Source organism: Leptinotarsa decemlineata, unplaced genomic scaffold (assembly GCF_025532065.1).
Source record: "Leptinotarsa decemlineata unplaced genomic scaffold, Ldec_3_MD MMD2_P_RNA_scaffold_9, whole genome shotgun sequence".
Classification (NCBI taxonomy): Eukaryota; Metazoa; Arthropoda; class Insecta; order Coleoptera; family Chrysomelidae; genus Leptinotarsa; species Leptinotarsa decemlineata.
Genome location: NW_027412536.1, coordinates 709,002 through 733,150, shown reverse-complemented (window position 1 = coordinate 733,150; position 24,149 = coordinate 709,002). Strand labels below are relative to the sequence as shown.

The window sequence follows — 24,149 nt, the reverse complement described above, 5'->3', positions numbered from 1 at the left end:
AAAAAAAAACGGTTCCTCAATTTTAATATTTGGTTGCAAAAAACGATTGTTAATTAACAAACGCATTTTTTAGCAACAAAGAAATTTTTTTAAGAAACCATTTTTTTCTCTAAAAATCATGTTTTTTTTCAATTAACATAATGCAAAAAAATTTTTGAAATGCTTCTAAACAATGTATTTGTTTATAATAAATTTATTAACAATAGCTTAAAAAATTAAAAAAAAATTAATCATTAGTTTTTAGCCATGAGACATTGAAACAATAAAAAATTAAAAACAAAATTTGTAATGTATTTTTTATAAAATTATAATTTTCAATTGTCAATAAAAAAATAGAAAATAACAATTTTTTTATTTTGGCAACGGTAATCTATTTTTTTCGCCTATCAAGGATAACTTCACCAAAGGAAAAAAATGCCAGCTATTTAGTTCAATAATTATCGAGATTTTTAGGGATTTTTATAACAATTTTCAATTCAGAAAAAGTAATAAATAACAAATTTATGATTAACGTTAAAATTGGGGTAAAAATTTTTCGACTGCGGATTATTGTTTATTGATGTATCCCAACATTACATGAATTTTTTCATTCCTTAATATTTACATTTAATATGTTTAAATAATTTTTTTTGTTTTTATGTCAGATTGACGAAAGGCGCGCGGAAGCTAGACTACCCGCTTTTGGCTCTATTTTCAGAGCTCCGTAAAAATTATAAATAATCGAGATACAGTTTCGGGAGTCGGGACTTTTTTTACGCAAATTCATTGATCTTTTCAAATTTCCAAAATTTTGAACATTTTCCAAGATATTAAGAAAGTCCCATTTTTTTTCGCTTAATTGTTTATAACTTTTGTAATTTTTATCGGCGCGTTTTCGGACCTTTCCTTAAACTTTATAGGCAAAAATACGAATCGAATGGTACCTTGGTCGTTATTTTTGGACAGGGCTGAAAAATTTTGCAAAAGAAAGTACATGTGAACTAGACTATTATACCTCCAACACACAACAAAACACATACACATACAACACATTTACCCTGAAGAGGTATTAGCCTATAGCAGGGCCCCACACAAACATACCTAACAAATGAATTGTAATTAACTAAAAATTTTGAATAAACGATTTTCTTTCATTCTCCTTACCATTTATGTACTATCCCGAAGTTTGTTACTTTTGTATTAGCATCACCTCATATTATATTGTGCATTCTGTAACTCAAGGAAAACAGTACTGTTTCCCTTTCTTCAAAATGAATGAATTTTTGAAAATTCATATTACCAAAGTGAAATGTAACCTAGATCTTTCTATAATTTGTTATCACGGACCCTGTATATAAACGCTTTATATTTCAGCAGCAACCAACCCACTGTTTGTCCCTTTGTCGGGATATTAATTGTTCTGATTATGTTTATTCAAATTATCCCTTCTGTTCCAACATGTCAATTACTTGAGCCTTGAGCAATTCTGAACACTCTCTGAATATCACATCTGTTTATGAAAACTTCAGTTCACATCCGTTATAATTAGCAGATTTCCTGAAAACAACAAAAACTCCTGTTCACAAACGGCACAACCAGAAGCAGCTTGAAATGAGATGTATACATCTTGATCAGAAAGACAGGCTATGTTAATCAAAAGTATTCTTTATATTCCTGGAGAGTTGTGAGAATGGCACATTATCAAAAAGACTCTATGTCGTCTGAAGTGATACAAAATAAGAAAGGGCTTCTGGAATGGTTAGAGATCCCTGTGAATGGCAGGGATTTGTTTCTGAATATCAAGAATTCATTTCGCGAATTGGAAACAAGATGTCGAATAACACTTAGGTTGTATATAATTTCAGTTGTATATAAGAATATCTAAAATTTTTAAAATATTTCATAATCACGTATAAGGTTATACAGTACGAATCTCCTTAATATAATAAATTTAATAAATAAAAAAACACGAATTTTTTGGAAAATTGGTCAAATAGTATTTGGAGTCACGATATTTTTTGTGGAAAAAATAATATTACAGAATATCCTAAATTGAAATATCGTTAACGATTAACTTTTTGAATCGAAACCCAAAGTTTTCGATATTATTTTCAAAGCATATGTCAAATTTTTCTTTGAATAACAGAATTATATTTCATGTGGATAGTACACAATATCTTATTCACATTATTAATTTTTCTTGACTTTATGCTAAAAGTCCAATTATTCCATTTCAATTTGTTTTGTTCGATAAGCATTTGAAAACGATTCTATTTGTTTATTTAAAAACAACAATATTCATCAAAGAAGCTCCTCCTAGTGTGACAGTTAGATATTTTGCAATAATTGTAAAATGAAATGCCTTATTCAACTGAATGAAGATAGCATGAGTATGAAGAGTAGAATGATTCATTCAATCAGAAAGACTTGTTTTTTCAATCTATAGTACGAGTATATGTGTCGGGTTAACTTATATTGAAATTTGTTGATGAGGACAGCTTGTGGTTTTTCCTTGCATTCAGAATATAGTCACAAACGTGCATTGTTTTGTTTTAGAAATAAAGTCTCATCTGCTTCAGCACAGTGATGTGATGCTATGGGAAATATTAAATTTCATCTCATTTTGTACATTTATCATGTAAGAGCAATGGAACATTTTGAAATGCAGAATCTCATTGAGAATTTTTTGTCAACTATTAGTATTGATTGAATACTATTGATATGTTTTTATCCTTCCTTGATTCAAAGTTGACAGAATGCAAGTTCAGGTTGCAATATTAACACTTACTGTCAGCTACAAACTAAAAAAGTTTCAGTGGAAATGATCAAACGATTCAGAAGATATTTGAGAATCATTAGAAGCACATTAAACCATAACTGTGTAGCTGGAGCATAAAAACTCATATACTTCACCTTCAGGACAATTCATGTTGAGGTTGAACTATGAAAGGTTTATAAAAATTCAGTCTGAAAGAATTGGGTTCCTGAAGAATCCAAAATATAATCCTCTACCAACAAGTCAATGCTCATAGATACGAACGCACTATCGGCTTCGCTCGGAGTGTAAAAGATGAATGGTTTTCTAGAAAAATGATGTTCTAAAATGTGTTTTTCCGTTAACCAGCTATCGCTCTCTTAGAAACGGATAACGAAAATACCACAGTTCTGATCGATCCAACATCCACATAATGGTCTATTGAATGAACAAACCGAACTACTTATGCTACCAAACTGGCTACCGTCATCCGTAATTTAGTTAATTATTCTCAATTTCCTGATGGACGTCGACTGAACGACTCCTGTAACATCCGATCAAGAGCGAAAACTCAGTAGTCCAACTCTCTATGTGGTTCAGCCAGAAAGCGACTTCCTCAAGAGCAGCGTATCTTATGAATATGTCTTGCACCAAATTCCTGAGCAGCGAAAGCAGAATCTGCATCTGGAGAGGAAACAAACTTCACATAAACAGACTTATGCCCAAACGATTATTCACCCAACCTAGAGACGAAAAAATCATGCATGGCTAAATCTAACTGACTCACAGATACATTTTGCAAGGTTTCTGTGGTCATTGAGATGAGAATCTTGTACCTTGAAAGTTCGACAACTTCATTGTCGACCAATCAGATGGTCCACAGGTCTGGATTACTACAGGTTGCCTGAGAGGATCAAGACAACTTCTCTTGGCTGGTAGGTGTGGTTTGTAATTTGCAGCCATGGGAGAGCATGTTCCCAAAATGCTGGACAAAAAACTCACTTCTCAAGCCATACATATATGATGCTAACTCTCTGGCGAAGGTAGTAGCAGACTCCACAGGTCCTCACTAGATTGTGAAAACTATACCTTGGTCTGTCAACCTTGATGTGGATTGATATTCACAAAGAAATTTAGGCCCAGGTAGCAGGGCACATACTCAAGGTCCACCCCGCCGCGAACCGAATCACTTTTTCAGCGTTAGGCAGAGTTCCACATTCAATAATAATAACAAATGGTCGTTATTTTTATCTTGGTGGGGTTAAGCTTACGTTATGCTACCACTCAACTTCATGAAGAATCTGGATGTATTTCGTCAAATCTGAAAAAGTGAGAGCCACAATAAACCCTCGCGAGTTGCTGTGAAGGGTTGAATAGAACCACTCACTTTGGTTTTAGCCTAAACTGATATGAAATCATCTGATGTCTGCGATATGCATTCTCATAATAGAGTAGTGATAGAAAATAATTTAACCAGATCTTTCATAGCTCAAGGACCTTGTATATATATATATATATATATATATATATATATATATATATATATATATATATATATATATATATACAAGGAAGTTCGGAAGTTCCGAAGCTGATGTATGTCTTTTGGAATGGGCCAATCCTTAACTGCTTTGATCTTTTGTTCGTCTACCGCCACTCCTTCCCCAAAGACAACGTGGCCAAGGTAACGGACTTCTTTTTGGAACAGATGGCATTTCTTGGGACTAAGTTTCAATCCAGAACTCCTCAGACGCATAAATACTTACTTCAGATTTTTCAGTGATCGTCGAACGATTTTCCGATCATGATTATATCGTCGAGATATACTAGACACGTCTTCCATGAGAGCTCCTTGAGAACCATCTTCATCAATCTCTCAAAGGTCGCTGAAGCATTACAAAGCCCGAATGGCATAACTGTGAACTGCCACAATCCTGAGCCGATGGTGAAAGTAGTCTTTTCTCGATCTTCTGGGGCCAATTCAACTTGCTAATATCCACGGCTAGCGTGTCTAGGGTGTCGTCGATTCTTGGGAGAGCTTCTTCTTCACTAATACGACTGGGGAAGACCAGGGACTGTTAGAAGATTCGATGACTCCTTCTTTTTCCAAATCACTGACTATCTTGTCTGCCTCTACTTTCTTGGTGAGAGGGAGTCTTCTAGCTGATTGCCGGATTGGTCGGGCATTTCTTTCCAGTGTCGATTCTATATATATATATATATATATATATATATATATATATATATATATATATATATATATATATATATATATATATATATATATATATATATATATATCGAACATAGCACTCATGAAAGTGGCAAACCATAGACACGTGTTTCGGGCTTTTGGCCCATCATCAGTATGGTGCAGCCAAGTGTAAGGATGGGCAACACTTGGTTACCAAAAGATAGAAATACAAATGCACGGAGCCACCAACAGGAGCCAACCGCACATTTGTGGTTTCAGTTGATAGATCTCCGAATGTAACTTACAACAAAATTTATTAAATGGTCAAAAACACTGAGTGCGCATATAAGCAAAACTAAAAAAAAATATGGCTCTTCTTTGGCACTCCGAAAAAAAATCATATTACAAAAAAAATTGGAATCAGTACAAAGTGTGGCCTCCACGCTGGTTTATTACGGCCCTACATCTATCGTGCATCGACAAAATGAGATTGTCAATGTCTTGTTGGGGTACATTTGCCCAGTCAGCGATTAAAGCTCTCTCAATTGAAACGTTGTGTGAATATTCCCCATATGCGGAGTAATTTTTCGTTGAAGCATGTCCCACACATGCTCGATGGGATTCAGGTCTGGTGATTGTGCTGGCCATGGCAATACATCAACTCCTTCGTTGGTGAGCCAGTCAGTCACTAGACGCGCGACATGTGGACGAGCATTATCGTGCATTAGGTGGAAGTTTTCACCAACAGCACCAGCAAACGGACGGACGATAGGTAGAAGAATGGTGTCGAGGTACTGTCGAGCTGTGAGGGAGCGATTTGGAAAAACGAGATCGGTTCTGCCGCCGATCGTGATTCCGCCCCATAGCATTACTGTACCACCTCTGTATGTATTGACTTCCTGGACGTGTCTCGAACATTCATTATTTCCAGGTCGTCTCCACAGTCTTACTCGACGAGAATCTGGATGAAATCCAAATCTGGATTCGACTGTTAACAAAACTGTGGCCCAATCATTTGCATCCCAGTTTTGATGTTCTTGACACCACTCTAATCTTCTACCGCGATTGCATCTCGACAAAGGTGGACATCTAAGTGGCCTTCTGTTGTGGAGATCTGCTTCATGCAGTCGATTTCTGACAGTATCACGACCAATGGTTACCTGGTGCGTCTGCTGCAACACGTTAACCAACTCAGGTGCTGTGATTGTCGGTTGTCTTCTTGCGGTTAAGACCAAAAATCGGTCTTGAACTGCAGTTGTAGCGCGTCTTCGCCCTGGATGTTGTTCGGCTGGACTGCCAGTTTCACGGAAACGCCGCCACAATCGACTGATAACACTTTTGGAGACCCCCAAACGAAGACCTACATCATTTTGTCGCATGCCACCTTGAAGAAGCCCTACAGCTCTATTCATCTCAGCCAATGGTAAGTGATGGCCTTCCTTGTTAAAGCACAATATTTCCAGTTCAATTGCTGAGCAAGAACTGCATAGAATGTACAAACTCGACACTTTCAGATTATTCATTTTAGCCGAAAACCTACAGTTTGTAAAAAACTTGATGAAAGATCAGTTACCGTTTTTGCAGGCTTTGTTCAACCCATAGAAATCTACAGGGTGGTCGAGTGTACCAATTTAATCGAAATTAAAAGACCTCATGCATTTATTTTTATGATATTTAGTATGTTATAAAAGTATCCCTAGACTTTTCCGATGTATATATATATATATATATATATATATATATATTTACGAATGACTTCGAATGAATAGAATCTATATAACGGTCTGCTGGGATACTCCCAAGATAGAGTTTCTATTTATTGGTATATTCAAATTCAAAGATAGGTCTCAAATTACCCATTTTCAAATAATATCAGATTGATCAAGCAATCCAATTTATCTCTGTCAATGTCAACAGAAAGCAATTTTTGAAAAAATGGAAGTTCAATTGGCAGTTGTTCGTTTCACTCGTGATCCTTTCAGTTTTTCTATGTAGTTATTTTCGGACCATTTCATGCCAGGTAGGTACTCGAGAGCTATTACCAATATTCGATTACGTTCTACTCCAATTTCCGCGGAAAAAAATAAAATGTGGAATGAAAAATACACACCACTCCTATCATACAATTCAATATTTTGCTTAGCAAGATATCCGTTTCACCGATGTCGCTATCGCTGAAAATGCCTATCAAAAACTGATAATTGAAACGACGTCGATGTTCTGCTCATATAGAGTAAAAAGATTTAATTTGGAGTGTAGGTCGCGCGCAATTTTAAAAATTGATATACGGTTCAGGAGCTCTGTATATACCAGATTCGTGATAGCAATTATTTCATCCAATTACTGTGGTTTCGAATGAAAATGTTCTCGTCTCAAATTATTCAGGCTTCAAGAATGGCGAACAGAAAAGCCCATTACCCGGAAACAATTGGCCTACGTTTATTAGAGGGCTGAATGTTATAATACGGTGAGTTCTGAAAGTTTTTCGATATTTTATAATCAGAATTCACTATCATGTTTTTCATCCAGTTGTGCACTTATTGGAAGAATTTTTTTTTAATGATAGAGATATTGACTGTTTTCTTGTATCCATGATCATTGTGGCCAGTTCATTTTCGGAAATCTGCTTGTTCTCTAGCAAAAAAACTCACTGTCCTAGTTTGTATTAGCGAGTTATTCATTAACAGGCTTTGAATTTACCGACCGAATGAATTGACCGCCAAAATTGATTTGTTTAGTCATCAATAAAGAATATATACACAGCTAATGTAGCAAATGAACTACTGAATATACATTTATATGTATAAGCAAATGAATAAGCAAAATCGATAAAATATCACAGATTGGTAACAGCGCTATGAAAAATATAATAACAAAGTAAAAAAAGGAATAAAATGAAGGAATGGACGTAAATGGACTGAAAATGAAATAAATATTTCGATGAAATAGGTGAAGAAGTTTGAATATCAAAAGGAGAATGATCACCTCAAAAAATGCTGAGACGTTTAATGAAAAATGGCATGGAAGAATCGAGAAAATAAAAAAAATAGGAGAAAAAGAAAACAGGTTTATTCAATTGTACTGTAAGAAAATCAGAAATTTAAAAGCTATCGGCGAAGATGAAATAAAAATACACTCCAATGTGAGATTTCTACTTGAAACAGAACGCCCATATTGTGGCGCCCGAAGATGCTATTATATAGCAAAACACGTGTTGCGATTTTGTAAACTTTCAATTGAAAATGTCATATTGAAGTGATTTTTTTTGAATTCATTACTGAGAAGGTTTAGACTAACGTAGAAGCCTAACTAGTTTTCGAAATATCATAAAAACAATTTTTTTCCCAATTACAGTCAGACCCAGATACTAGAAAACGGACAACTGAAGGAGAAGGAGAGAGTAGAATTGCAGAAAAAAGACAAAATACTCACTATTTATAGGCCCCAAACTTATATTCAACATATTAGAAGGGTGCAGATCAACCAGAGAATTTAAAGAAATTGCTAATCCCTTTATCATGGATCAAGTATGGAAAATTCCAAAGAGAAAGCATATCAATTAATCACAGAAATTGGTTTAAAAAATTTACTGCCAATAAAAATTACTAATGCCTTGCATGTCTCCTAGCAAATATACTGAAATAATTCGCAACAAACAAGTAAAGTAAAAAACGAAGTAATGAAAGTAACTACAACTTCAGACAAATTGACAAAATCGGACAATTCAAACTTACTATAATTTTTTATGTCTAAATTGTATTTGTTGTTTCATTTATTCGTGGTATGGCAGATGATATTTTTTCGAAAGGTATACAATTTCCAGTAAAACATTCTCTCAATTTCAAATGGCTCTCAATTTTTCTGGAAATACAGGGCTTTTCATGATGAGCGTTAATTAGCCGTTTCTGGCAAACTATTCAACGGATCAATCTGAAAATTCCACAGTATGCATAAGTCAATATGACCTACACGCCTAAAATATTTTAGACGAAGCGGCGTTGTCGCTTCTACTATAAAGTAGCGGCTTCTTTGATTTTTCAAATGGAATACCCCGTATATAATGTCATATTATGATTCATTATCAGTTTGTCAACAAATTTATATACTATTTTCCTATACCTATCTATTACCGTTTAGAAGATATAAATTAATATCGATATTTTTTTTACCAAACATGAACTTCCATTATTACCAATATATCTGTCTTCGAAGATTTCGGTTAAAGCTTTGCTGACTGAATGAGAATTATGGGGTGGAGCACCATCCATTTGGTACCATACTGGTCTATTATTTAAAATCATTTGAATTCCATTCCTTAGTAAATCTTCATATTTTGATGCATTCAAATTATCATCATAAAATTCGATATAGAAAATTGACTCATTCTTTATGGCACAAAATACATTGAATTGTCATTTTTCTTGAAAACCCCTTTGGCGGACAACATGGGGATTTTCTGGCGCCCAATAATGACTGTTGTGTTTATTGAAAACTCAATTTTTTGTGAACTTGGCCTCATCTGTCCATATGATATTGTCAAGGAAATGTTCATCCTCTTGAGTCTTGACAAGTAACCATTCAAAGAATTCCACTCTACGAGGTAAATCAGTCTCTTTCAAATGTTGGACACAGTAGAACTTATAGGGATGCCATTTATGCTTATTAAGAATTCGACAAATTGTCACATAGGGTATACCTATCTCCCTTTTGGCCTCGTGCAGAGAAGCATTTGGAAATGCATGAAAGTATCCCAAAACTGTTATACCATTGTCATCATCATCCACTTTAGTCTTCTTACGAATGAGTTTTGGACGGAAGGTTCCATTCATCCTACAGTTTTTTAGTAGTCGATTTATCACATTATTATTCGGCTTCGGAAGTTGTGGATATCTTTCATGAAATACTCGGCATGTTCTACTTGCAATTCTATTGCATAAATTATTAATAAATTCAAGAAATCTTCATTACTCTATTATAATTGGTAGCTATCACAATCAGTCAAAACCACCAACGAAAGTCTGACGTTAAATAATTGGTTTATTCATTTTTCCAAAGCACACTATTAAAAAATATTAATGTGCATGTTGTACGTTAGAGACCAATACCTCGCAATGTATACAAATTGTAACTTTTTCTAAGGTAGGTACATATCAATTTCGAATTGACTGATCTGAGACAGTTAAAAAACTGGATAAAAAAAAATATTACTATGTATGAAAAAAATGTTGAATATCCAAAATAAGAGATGAATTCAAAAAAACGAGCAAGAAAACCACGTCAGTTTCCGTTTGAAACAGTTTATCTCGAAAACGGTTCAAAATAGAAATAGTATTATCTGAACAAAGTTAATCTAAAATTGGATGAAAAGCTCAAAAATGTTGAAAAATACAGGGTGTTCCATTTGAAAAAATTGAGTTCCACTCATTTTTTCATGAGATCAAAGTATCTGCATTTTTTGAAGACCCTGTATGAGGCAAATGAAAATATGACTCGGAGTGAAGATCCTCATAGTATCACTCCACTCCATTTCAAATTTGATCGTTTTAGTGCAAGAGAGTTCAAGATTATCAGCATTTATAAAAGTTCATGTTTGGTAAAAAAATATCGAAATTAATTTATATCTTCTAAACGGTAATAGATAGGTATAGGGAAATAGTATATGAATTTGTTGACAAAGTGATAATGAATCATAATATGATATTATATATGGGGTGTTCCATTTGAAAAATCAAAGAAGCCGCTACTTTATAGTAGAAGCGACAACGCCGCATACTGTGAAATTTTCAGGTTGATCCGTTAAATAGTTTGTTAGAAACGGCTAATTAACGCTCATCATGAAAAGCCCTGTATTTTTGAACTGTTTCCGGGTTGGATTAATAATGTAGATCCATTAATAATGCACCCCATCTTACGTTTCCGAAAAACTATTCAAGGTGATCTTGACTGAATTTGTACATTGTAAGATGGATAGATTAGCATCTATGACGTATTTGTGTTCTAAGAACGCACTCTAGCTTTTTCGTGAAATAGACTATAAAACTAAAATCTTCAGATGATGTTAACTTGCTTATCGAAACGAATATATATATATATATATATATATATATATATATATATATATATATATATATATATATATGTAAACGGTCATTTGTCAGCCCGTAGAATATACGATGTGAACTCTGGTCAGCCCTTGGAAACGTCGGTCGTCCCGGTTTCGGGCTCACCAACGTTTCCCACTGTATATAGTGTTTTTAGGACATGTTATCATGTGAAATGACGTTTAGCAAATTTTCGGTTGGGCCGACCATTACACCATATACACATAGCTGATACACCACCTACTTTCACAAAACTTCGCCAGGAGGCGTGGCTGTATAATTGTATACACCTGATGTGAATAGTGTCTTTGTGAGCCCAGGTTTATACGAACACTTTCAATGGATAGCATGTTGGTCAGCCCACAATCTGGCAACGCTGCACTTGCATTTCATGATTCTAACTAGATTGTCGCAGTGCAGAAATTCGATAATAGAGATGGAAAATTTATTGAGAGATGTAGAAATTTATGAAAAAGTTCCTGTTTTGTATGTTTTTTGTACAAGCGTGCGTATACGTGCATCACCCTATATCTACAAGCAATTTAGATCAGGAATTGTTTGGCATATAAAAGTTCTATCAGAGCTTCGTAACATATTCACTTGTAGAAAAATGCTTGATCTGAACTCATACTTTCCCACATTCGACTACCTACCCGAAATCAGCTTTTATCGGATAACGGTGTCGAGTACGGAAATGTACTCGACACCATACTAGTTAGGATAATAATAATATAATTACTAACAGTGCGTTATTCCATTTAGCTTGTCGAAGCAATTTTAACTTCTGCGCCATCTTAGATACAAAAATTTGAATATGTTATAAGTTGAAAATATCAATATAGTGTTCGGAATCACACGTTAAAATGTAAGACCTCGTTAATTTATAGCTAGTACAAGTTTCTACTTCTGAGGGTTGTCGTTCGTAGGGGTGCGACAGACATATTTTAAACCGTTTCCTGTTTGTATTTTCAAATGTAGATTTTCAAATTCTAATTATTTGGCATGGACGCCTCAACAGAAATCGCGTTGTGTAAATCAATTTTAGACATTAAGCAGGAAACTTCGGATTTGAGTTTGAAATTGTAGATTTGAAAACCTGACTGCACAAAAATAATCGAAGTGTGACTGAGTAGAAATGAGTAGATGAGAAATGACATTTTTTTCACAAACGAAAAATCTAAAATGTGATGAATGATCTGGTAATGAATTTATTGAGAAATGAATAGTGACTATCCAGAATGTCTACAATTTGAATAAATTCTATATAAAAATCCGCAGCAGCACTACGGATTTCCGATATATAATTTAGTTCAAAAATTAGGTAAAAATCGCACTAAGTATGTTTTCTATGACGAAACGAAATTCTGAGTGACTAACATAAGGTAAGATATAATTTGTGAAACAGATATTAGTAATAAGTTTCAATTCTCTTTTTCTTAGCAATAGTTTTTTCGAAAACTCCCTTTCAGTTTTTGGAGGTATGATGTTGTTCAGGTTGAACATAATGAAGTGGAGATTAAACCAATGTTTTTTTATTATGTTGACTGTTCATGACGATGAATACGTCATATCATCATCGATTATAACCTGCAGCAGACATTTCGATCAAAATAAAAAAGACTTGGAATATTTCAGCACAGAAAAAATTTGATCAGGTTGAATAAACATTTATTTGAATGGAGTATTATTCTTCAATTTGAGAACTGCTGACAAAAATTGTTCGGTAAACTAATAAACACGTAGTATGAAAAAATAACATAATTTCTAATGAAATGAAACTACAACATGGGTAAAAAAATATCAAATGAAAAATATTAATATTATTTCTTTTTTCTATAACAACTGTAAATGTATTCTTTGATTGCAGCCCAGTTTCTATTTTTTAATAATGATGAATATTTCTTTTCCTTATATTTTAGATACAAACAAGAAATCAATTCAATTCTAGCACTTCTTAAGTTTGTTTTTGAGAAGGTTTTATTGTTTTCAAAACTGTGCGTGTCTGATGATCTGAAATGAGATCAGTGTGTTGAAAAACTCTATCAAGATATCAAACGGGTTGAAAATGGATCCAAAAATGAATGATAAAAATAAAAAATGGAAGGACGATACTGAAAAGTGATTTGACTCATTTCCAACCTATACTCAGAGATACGGATGATTCCAAAACAGCTCAAAATATAAATAATTGATTGCATATAGGGAATTTTTTTCGAAAGGAGCCACGTTCAATATCTCCATAAATAAGACAGTAATGTAAATTTCCCGAAACACCTAATTTTTGTGAAATAATATAAGGTATCGCTAAGATGCGTACACACTCCCCTTCAAAATATCAAACAAAATAACCCCATATATGCCATCTATTGGATAAGTGATTTTATCAGGAATACAACGATGATTTTTCAGGGTTGATTTCTAATTTACTGTGAAGAAGGACCTTGAAGTATAAGTCAACGACTTTTTAGATTAATTGATAAAATCTCTCACAAAAACGTATACAACAATTATTTCTATTGTCAAGTTTCTAACAGAAAACAACTTTTGTCGCGTTGAATTATATCTGTCGGATTTTTGGCAAAGTTTCTCACACAAAACACTTCAAAATACTTTCTAAAGCTCACAGTCAAAAATGTTCCACTAAACAGTTTTATAAAAACACGACACGTGTTTCGCCATACAATGGCTTCTTCGGGCGTATCTTTATCTACTATATTTTACAAATTTAATGCTTGGTATACCTAATTTTAAAATTTAAAGTACCTACATTTCAAGTACCTGAGTTTGTAATGGATTAAATGACCTGAGCTTATGTCCCAGTCCCCACATTTGAAAAGTATTCAGTAATGGTTATTCAATTCTAATTGATCATTTAGTTAGTTACCCGAATTCTTGAATCTATTGATTGCTTGACATTTTAGCAGATTGAATTTCAAACTCTTCTCTTCTAAATATAACATGTCATATTCATGACTGAACTCGTGTACTTCTGCTAAGAGGTGGTTTGCAAATGTGAAATTGATCTTTCTAGTCACAAAATTACATCTAAGCTTTTAATTCTTAGGAAAATAATCTCCCTGTTTGGCCATTATACAGTTTTGGGCAAGAGCCACATGTCAGCTGATATACTCCTGATCTATCCGATACCGAAGTTTTGTCTTTATTGTTTTTAATAAATGCACTTACACTATTATTGGGACTATTACTATTTCTGTGAGCTAAGTTTACGCAGTCTTTCTTCAAAAAAATATTATTGGTTGGTTCAGCCAAAAATGACAATGTCTTATAACTGACGTTATCGCATCTTGAATTTGGGTAGATGTGGTCCATGGCTTGCTTTTGTAGTTTTTGTTTGATTTGTTTGATCAAACTCAGCTCTCTCTGGAAATTATTCAATAGTCTATGAAGAATATTATTGAATGCAGCAACTTTATGCTGGTAAGAGTGCGTAGAGGAATTATGTATGATAATGTCAGTGTAAGATGGTTTGTGGAAAATTGCAAATTCATGTTCATTGTTATTTTTTGTAACGGTTGAGTCAAGGTAATTTAATGAATTATTTACCTTCCTCTCAGTGGTAAATTTTATTGACGGGTGGATGGAATTGACATATTCAACGAACTTGCCTACTTGCTTTTCTGTAATGATTTCATTATTAACTAGTGATAAATGGATATCGTAATGCTTGAAGAAATACATGCATAATGAATATTTAATACAACAGTCCTGAACAAACTGTAACGTCTATTTGATAAAAAAAAATTGATGAGCTTCCGTGCAGTATCATATTTATTCTAATACTTGCTACTTTCTACACACAATCTAATACTTTCTACTTTCTACACACAATCGATATACCAAATTTGGAACATCCATTCGAACTAAAAATGAAAACACAGGAAAATAATTTTTCATTTGAGTTAGGAATTGGAAAACAGTGAATTACTTAAAATTAAGTAGATTCTATGATATTTATTTGTAATCGTCATATACCTATATATTCTCTAATTATTCTCTAAGTATACCAAAATATTGGCAAGCCAATTAACAAAATAGCATTAGGACCATTGCAAAGATCGTAACGGTTCTCAAAGAGTTTCGCGCCAAAATAGTTAACGCGTGTCAAACAATTGCAGATTTCATAGGAATACTGAAATGAAATGAATAAAAACACTTTTGTCTAATTACCTATATTTGATTTTATTTATATGACCGTTTTCGAGTTTGACCCCATTACCAACTATCACCTTACCTATAAATTTCGTTGCTGCTGATATATACCATTATTTTTTGAAGAGAAATTTTGATGATCATAATATCCTCCATTTCATAAATTTATTATCGGATGAAAAGTGCAATTTTCTATACTTCACTGAACTTGACTTCGATACTAAATTTTCCCATTTTCATGATGTTTTTCGTCAAGCTTTTGATATATCCTTTCCTAAACAGTTTCAAAAAATTAAACAAAATCAAAATTCAAGTAGACACAAACCATGGATTACTAAGGATATCGTTGAAGAAGGTATATTACTCAGAGATATTTATAATTTGAACAAGAGCCAAACCAATGTACATTTATTGGGTCAATATAAGCAACTCTTAAAAAATCATAGACAAAAAATTGTGCTCTCAAAAAGTCAATACTTTAATAATCAATTCCTCAACATAAATCTGAAGCTGCCTGGTCTATCATCAGGAAAAATACTATTATAAACGATTCATCTAAGACATTGGCGATGGTGTACTTGTTGACGATGGTCCCGGTATATCTCAAGCATTTAGTAGTTATTTTGTCGATTCAGTGGAGTCATTAGTAAAAAATACTGCACCTGGTGGCATTGAAAATCGTTGTGTAAAAACTGAGAGTCTTTTCCTCTATCCAATAGATGAAACTGAACTCGTGGAAATAATTAAATTCGCATGTTCGAAAAATTCCAGTGGGGTTGATGAATTGCCAGGCAATGTTTTGATGAAGGCTGCTTTGAAAATAATGGAACCTCTGATTTATCTAATCAATTTATCTTTCTCTGAAGGTATTTTTCCTTCCCGACTTAAGCAAGCAATGGTCGTCCCAGTCTATAAAAAAAGCGATAAGCATGTAATGTCGAACTACAGAGGTATTGCTTTACTATCTCCATTTTCGAAAATATTTGAAGAATCATATCAAAACTTGTGTCCTTTTTAAATAAATACAATATCGTATCTGACAACCAATATGGGTTTCAAGTGGGCTTGTCAACCCAGGATGCCATCCTTTCTCTACATAATCATGTATTATCAAACTTCGACAACGATGAAAAATCACTTAGTGTTCTTTTCGACTTGACACGAGCGTTTGATATCAGTCATCATGGTCTTCTTCTTGATGAACTGTTTGGCATGGGCGTTCGTGGTCCAAGTCTGAAATGGATTGAAACCTATTCAACTGGTCGTACACAGGTTGTTAAAGTTAGGCTTCAGACAGGGTCATTTTTCTCTGAATTTTGAAACGTTGTTACAGGTGTGCCCCAAGGTAGTGTTTTGGGGCCTACACTATTTATTTTATTTGTTAATGACCTTTCAAAAATTAATCATCCACAGTGCTCTATACAATTTGCTGATAACACATCTTTTACTGTCAGTGGTTCGGAATGTGAAACATTGTCAGTAAGAGCAAATGATGCTGTATTCAACATGCAAAATTATTGTTCTAAGAATGGCTTGATTCTAAATAATCTTAAAACCAACACCATTTTCTTCACAATTCAGGAAACTGATTGTAGTGTATTGGTTAGGTCTGAGATTGAAAATATTGAACAGGTAAACTATAAAAAATTTTTAGGAGTTTTTATTGATTCCCAACTCAATTGGAATCATCATGTTGATTTCATACTGAAGAAATTAGCGACACATTGTTTCGTTATATGGAATCTGCGTAATTTTGTGTCTATTGAAATTCTTAAAAGTTACTATTATGCATATATTTACTCTGCCCTCAATTACTGTATTATTTGTTTTGGCAACTGCAATAGAATCGGTGTCTTATTAATTTTCCAGAAAAAAATATTAGAACAATTTGTTTAAAAAAAAAAACCGATTCTTGTAAACCACTATTTGCAAAGTTGAATATATTAACTGTTACTTGCATGTATATTTTTAATTGCATAATCTACGTTAAATCAAATTGCTCCAAGTTGTAGAACAGAGATGATACATGTCTTCTTTCGGGCTTCACCCTGAGAAAAAACTATAACATTTTAATTCCTAGTCATAAGTTAGCCAAGGTGACTAATGGACCTCATATCATGCCAAAAAAACTGTACAACAAGCTCCCAATATCCATTAAAAAATAACTAGTGTAAAGCTCTCTGAACAAAAAGTTCGGAAAGTATTATGTGAAAAGGTATTTTAATCGCTTGATGAATTTTTTCAGTCTGAGTTGGAATTTTAAATTTTAATTTTTGTACCCCTTTTATTGTCTGAATGTTATGTAATATATCATATAATTATGTTGTTTTATGATTGTGACCTCATTGTAATTGTACTGAGTTATGTGACTTTTTCCATGCCGTCCCTAGGTCTACGGAAATAAAGATTTTTGATTTGATTTGAAGTATTGAAAAAATACTTAATAATGCGGGGTCAAACCCGAAACTGGTCGTATACATAAAATCAACTAGTGGTACTTAGACAAAACTGTTTTTATTCATTTCATTAAAGGGATCATGAATTACCACAAAATAAACAAGTAATCAATCATACATAATACAGAAACTATATGAAACATAAATAGTCAATAGTAACGGCATCTTTTTCTTTTCCTAATATATTTTTTCCGGTGAACTAACACATAGTTTACCTCTGAAAAACTGGATTTGCAGGATTTTAAAAACACTTGATACCCTCACGATGAAATCCAATGATACACTGAAATGGATCGCGTTCCTGGTCAGCCCTTCGATGTGGCAGCATTGTAGGGCTGACCAAGATGCTCTTCATATAGCGATTTGTATAACTATGGGCTGACCAACAGCATGGGGCTGACAAAGGTTTAAAGGATATGTAAAATTTTTATTTTCAGAAAAAATCTACCCCTCTGATGGGCCTATTAATAAAAGCATACCACTGAAGAGTATTCCGAAAAGTATATACCTAAATATATTCGGGAAGTGCTGGGTGGACCAACGCCCCGTTCATATACCGGGCTCACCAATATGCAATGAACAAATATATATATATATATATATATATATATATATATATATATATATATATATATATATATATATATATATATATATATATATATATATATAGATTCATTTCAAGCCATCCGTTCCAATTCTACCTATTGAGATTGTTGTTGTTGAATTTTAAATATCGGGAACAGATATCAAATACATAAACGAGTATGGTCTGTAACTTTTCATGGATGTTGTATTGGAATATATAACATGGATGCAAACGTAAACATACGAATATTTTATCAACTTACCTATGAAATATCACCCCAAAAACGCTTTATTTTTGGGAAAGAAAGGTTTTGGCTTTCTACTTCTTCATCTTTATTCAAAAAAAATGTATGAATCTTTCAAATCAAAGAAGGAAGAAATCAATTTCAAAATATTAACTCTATACGAATATATGTAAATCATGCAGACACAAACTGAAAGAAAATCCTTCTCGAAACAGCTATTTTGGAAGGTTCCAACATTTTTTTGTATAAAGATGGACAAGTAGAAAGCCAAAATATTTTTTTTCCAAAAATTAATCCTTCTGAGAATATACACCTTTCAAGTTTTATTGTTCACACTATCATGAAAACACACTAAAACAGAATACTGAACCATTTTGATTTGAAAAACCAAACTTAAATGCCTTTTCAAAAGAAGTGAACTTAAGGAATACTGAATCACGACAAACACGCTTCGATTTATCTTACCATAAGTATACCATACTTCAGTCGTCACTCGGCGATATGTGTGCTTGCTCCCTTGGTTTTCACTTCCACATTATAGAGTCTCACAATCTTCAGATCCCATTAGAGTTTTTTAAGAGAAAATGGAAAAGCCAACTTTGAGTGACAAAAATTTGTATAGAAACTTTTTTACTACCTACTCTAGGTCTACTCTAATCTAGGCTTGAACTAGGTTCACATGTTTTGTGGATTGTATTGTTTGATAAGTTTTGAATCCCAATGAGAAAAAGTTGAATCTTAAAACTGTAAATATTGAAAAACTCCAATTCGATTTAGTTCTAGTTATACTATAATTCCAAATAAGTAGGCACTAAATTCTCAGAATTGACTATAACGTTTTTGCCTGTCTTTTACAGTGGCGTACGTAAATTATACTAAACAGATGAGAAAAAATTAATTTCGAGTGTATTGCTAGTATTCAATTACTACATTCATAAATTGTACTTAAATTACATTAATTATATAAAAAATATACAGTGTGTCCACGGATGGAGTTGCTAAAAGGAGAAAAATCTTTATTATTAATTTGAGGTGAGAAAATCATTCCTGTAAAAAAATGCATTCTTTGGAAATAAGATTGTTAGAGTGTTAGTGAATTAATAATACGTTAAAATGTTTCATGAGGAAAGTAGGTACTATTATTATATTACACAGTTTTGTAAAATGATGAATGATGTTTATAATCTAAAATAAGGTATTGTAACGAATTAAAGAATTAACTGTCTTATCAATTTATTTTTAACAATATTTCACTATCACAAGTAATTTATATACAATACTTAGCAACTAACGCTTAATTTATCTTCACAGTTCGAATTCTAGGTACAGATTGCTGCTAGGGAAGGAGAGTGGCCTTTTTATATCGTCAACGAACGCTTAGGATCTCTCTAGGGATTTTGGCATTGGCCTAGATTATTTGCGGTGGCTTATCGAGTGCATTCCCGATGTCATGCGTTTTCTCGCAGATATATCGGTCAGGGCCGGCTTCAGATTCATTACATTGCCCCATTCTTAAAGACGATTCGCCACGATATGTTATCCTTGGCGTGTGTTGATACCTGCAGGACTCCTCATATCTGCACTGTGAAGTTCGATGGAAGTAACACTCCACAGTCTTCATGCTCGGTCGTGGAAGATGGTTACCGCTCGAGTCCAGCCTGTCGAACGCAGATGCTAATTTTGGGATTGCCAAGTCCACGAGATTCAGGCCGAGCATCGTCTCCCTCAGTCTAGTAAGACTCCTCCAGACATCTTCATGGGACGGTTTGTCTCGAGAATGCTTTTTGGTCACCAAGTAGAAGATGTTTTTCTGACCCTTCTTCAACTGTAGCACTCCTCCGACTTCTGGATTCAGTTCTCGTTCAGAACCCCGTTTTCCAAGGTAAGGCAGTTCCATAGTGCCCAGTAGGACTTAACCGCTGGCGAATAACCTGCTACCTCCTGCCACGATGGTCTTCGGTTACTTTTCTTCCATCCGATGACTGAACCAAGATATGGGTCTTTCTCTTGGTCGTCCTTGATCTTATTATCCTCCCAGTTGTCGTCCACAGCTCTAGTTCTACAAATAGCTGCTTCCTTCTCTTCTGCTCGTCGGCAATGTGAACAGTCATCGGGGCATGGTCTCCGTGACAGGGCATCTGCGTTTTTTACGTGGGCTTGCTGGATACATGCTGACGATTGCCTTTTCTCATAGAACCTCTCTAGTTTTCTTGATTTGGTGTTGGTTTTTTGAATGCTTGGACATCTGCTACGCACATGCCCAATTTTCCCACGGTTCCAGCATCTTATTTGTGTTCTCTCAGATAAAACTCCTTTTATCACCTCTCTAATAGTGATCTCAATATCAGCAAAACCCTGTTCATCTTCCTCCATAGTTTGAACTTTGCTCTGGCAGGATTGTCTGTGCCTGTGCCTGAACTGCTAACCGCTCCATTATATTTTCGGGTGTAGCAGGATATGCCAGACGGACCAATCGAGCTATGTCGGCTTCAAATTACTGTAGGGATTCTCCTGATTTCTGGCAGCGGTTCTTCAGCTGTGAATGGTAAACGTGCTCTAGGTGGGCTTTCCTGGTTCAGAACTGGCTTTGAACTTTTTCAGTTCCGGAATTGAGTTTTCGGAAACATTTTCTGTGGTGTGGGCAGAATTAATGATTTGGTTTTGCAACTTGTTAATTGTTTACTTCATCTTGCTGATTTCTGCCTCGAAGTCTCCTTTGATTTCATTGCCTAACTTTTTTTCCATTTTCTTCATTTCTGCTCCAATTTCTTCTTTGATCTCCCCTTTGACTTCCACTCTGATTTTGTCTATTTCTGTCTCGATGGTTCCTATCCTTCCTTCGAGTAGGCTTGCCACACTACAAAGCTCTTTCTTCAAGCCTTCTGCATTCTCTAGAAGTTCTTTCTTCCTTCAAGCTATTCGAATTCTCTAGAAATGTATCTTTCAAACTCTTCGAGTTTTGTTGAAGTTCATCTTTTGAACTCTTCGAATTTTGTTGAAGTTCATCTTTCAGCGATTTGGTGTCCTCCTCGAGTTTGCTCATTATTGAACTCAAATCACCCCCAGAAACTTCTAATAAATATGTTTCGGGATCTTCTCCTGATTCAATCAAGTTATCCCATAGTCTCTTCTGGAGTATTGATTTCTTTCCGGAAGAATCTAGTTCTTTCTCCTCCAATTCTTGCTTCAATTCGACGACTTTCAAGTCCACTAGGCGCACTTTCCTTGAACACATTTTATCTCTTACTGTCTATTTTACTCAAAACTGAATATGTCCACTTATTTAATGGAGTCCGAAACACTTATTTATTTTCACAAGTCTATTTATCGCGAGAAAGGTCTATCAGTTTATGTTTCCGTCGTCCGGTACTGTCCATTTCGCGAAATACAATGATCTAGTGATCATCATAGACTAGTGTCTATATACGCGAAAGTGCGAAAGTTTTATAGTCAATTTTACTGTAATACAAAGATTGTCCACTGAGCGTTCACAAATTTATTTTAAAAATCCACTTCTGATCACCAAGTGTAACGAATTGAAGAATTAACTGTCTTAATCAATTTATTTTTAACGATATTTCACTATCACAACTAATTTATATACATCACTTAGCAACTAACGCTTAATTTATCTTTACAGTTGGAATTCTAGGTACAGACTGCTACTCGGGACAGAGAGTGGCCTTTTTATATCGTCAACGAACTCTCCGGATCTCTCTAGGGATTTCGGCACTGGCCTAGATTATTTGCGGTGACTTATCGAGTGCATTTCCGATGAGGCATGCGTTAGCTCGCTGAGATATCGGTCAGGGCCGGCTTCAGATTCATTACAGTATGAATTCCTAGCTTCATAACAAAATTCAAATATTACATATAGATTTATCATATAGTTTTTGAGATTATTTATAGCAAAAAAATCAGGGAAGTCGTTCTAAGAAATTTTTGCATCTAATTTATGTAAAATTGACCCTGAGTGGTTTAACTGGAGTTTTTGTGAAATTCTGCAAATAATCGCAAAAAGAAATAATCACATAAATCTCAGAATACGGTCCTGACTAGTAACCTATCAACGTGCTTATTAGAGACCGCAGAAAGTTGTTATTTTTCAAGCAAAATTCAAATTTCAAAATATTTGTGATAGTGTATACTGCATCATACTATAGCCAACTTCATCAGTACCTGTGAGTTCTATTCTTTTCATAGTATATTTATTTGTCATTTCGTCGAAATCCTTACTGACAAGACCAAATAGCGGTTCTTATCAGTACATTAAGAACTGGTGGACAGATGCGTACTGAGATAATTCAAACTATGGATGAAGAACAACACCCGGGTACTTCTGACTACAGGAGTACCCAGATCGCTTCAAGACTTTTCTCAACGACAGTCAGTTAAACGATAGCACCTACTAGCCCACCGAATTTTCCGTCAAAAAAACAAGCAATCTTATTCAACGCCCTAGAAAATACAAAACTGGAAGACTACCTTCTAGCCTTAGGAAATCAAATCGACCCAACATATATTATTTTCTCTTCACGCATTTCAAACAACATAATTTGTGTATATCTTTCCAGTGAGACAATCGTAAACGACTTTCTCACCAAGGCTAATGGAAAAATTGTGGTGAACCAAGAAATTCTTACAGCCAAAAGATTAATCACGCCCAGCGAAAAACTCATTTTATCGAATGTATGTCCTTCGATTCCTCACGAATTGCTAGAAACCGAACTTCATAAGTTACGTTTGAACTTGGTATCTCCATTATCTTTCCTGAGAATCAGCGCCTCCGATCTCAAATTCAAACATATCCTGAGTTTTCGCCGACACACCTACATCTCTCCTGTTTCCCACGCTACATTACCTCAATCTATTGTAATATCTTTCGAAGAAACTCCATACAGAATCTTTCTCTCACTAGACAATCATCAATGCTTCAAATGTAAGCAAGATGGGCACTTATCAGCAAATTGTCCGAACACGGTTACCAACGAATCCACTCTGAACTCCAATAACGACAAAGACGAATTATCCACAGAATCCAGTTCTATACCATTAAATACCATAACAATGACCAACCAAAAAACTATAACTATCGATAGAATACCCACCCATGAGCTACCAACCGATTCAAACTAATACCACAACTCTTCTGAAAAACGTAATATCTCTGAGATAACAACTCCCCCTACTCAATCATCGAACCAAGAAAAAATATTCATCAAACCAAACTCAGACATACGGGTTGAAAAAATCAAAATTACCCAAGATAGAGAATCTGTAGAAGCTCTGCTGAATCCAGCTAGACCCATATTTGATAACGTGAATCGAAAATCAACTTTAACATTTAACAAAATTACGGACTTTTTTGAAAATGTGTATGGCTTAGCGGATCCTCTGAGCGTAGCAAAAAATTACACAATGGACATAGACGATGTGATAGAAACTTTGCACCAGATGTATCCACTTTTAAATGATCGTAAAATCAAAGCAAGATGTACAAAAATCCAAAACAAAATCAGGAAACAATTAGCAGCTGAATCCAGCGAAATTGAGGACAGTGACACATCACAGGAACTCTGCTAATTCTAACTTCTCGTTACAATTAACCCATTTATTTTACGTTCAACTCGATATTGCAGTGGAATCTTAATGGGTACTATA

At 34.3% G+C, this 24,149-nt stretch overlaps 1 protein-coding gene and 1 long non-coding RNA gene across 7 annotated transcripts in view; one reads left to right on the top strand and one right to left on the bottom strand.

Annotated features, from left to right (window-relative positions):
* Rbp6 (RNA-binding protein 6) overlaps window positions 1-24,149 on the top strand; it is a 1,483,108-nt gene that overhangs the window by 750,090 nt on the left and 708,869 nt on the right. The gene's annotated exons all lie outside the window — the stretch shown is intronic.
* On the bottom strand, window positions 16,067-17,024 carry LOC141480430 (uncharacterized). The gene is made up of 2 exons (XR_012464337.1): window positions 16,162-17,024; window positions 16,067-16,108 (listed from the first exon to the last, which is right to left on the bottom strand). It is a non-coding gene; the product is annotated as an uncharacterized lncRNA (long non-coding RNA).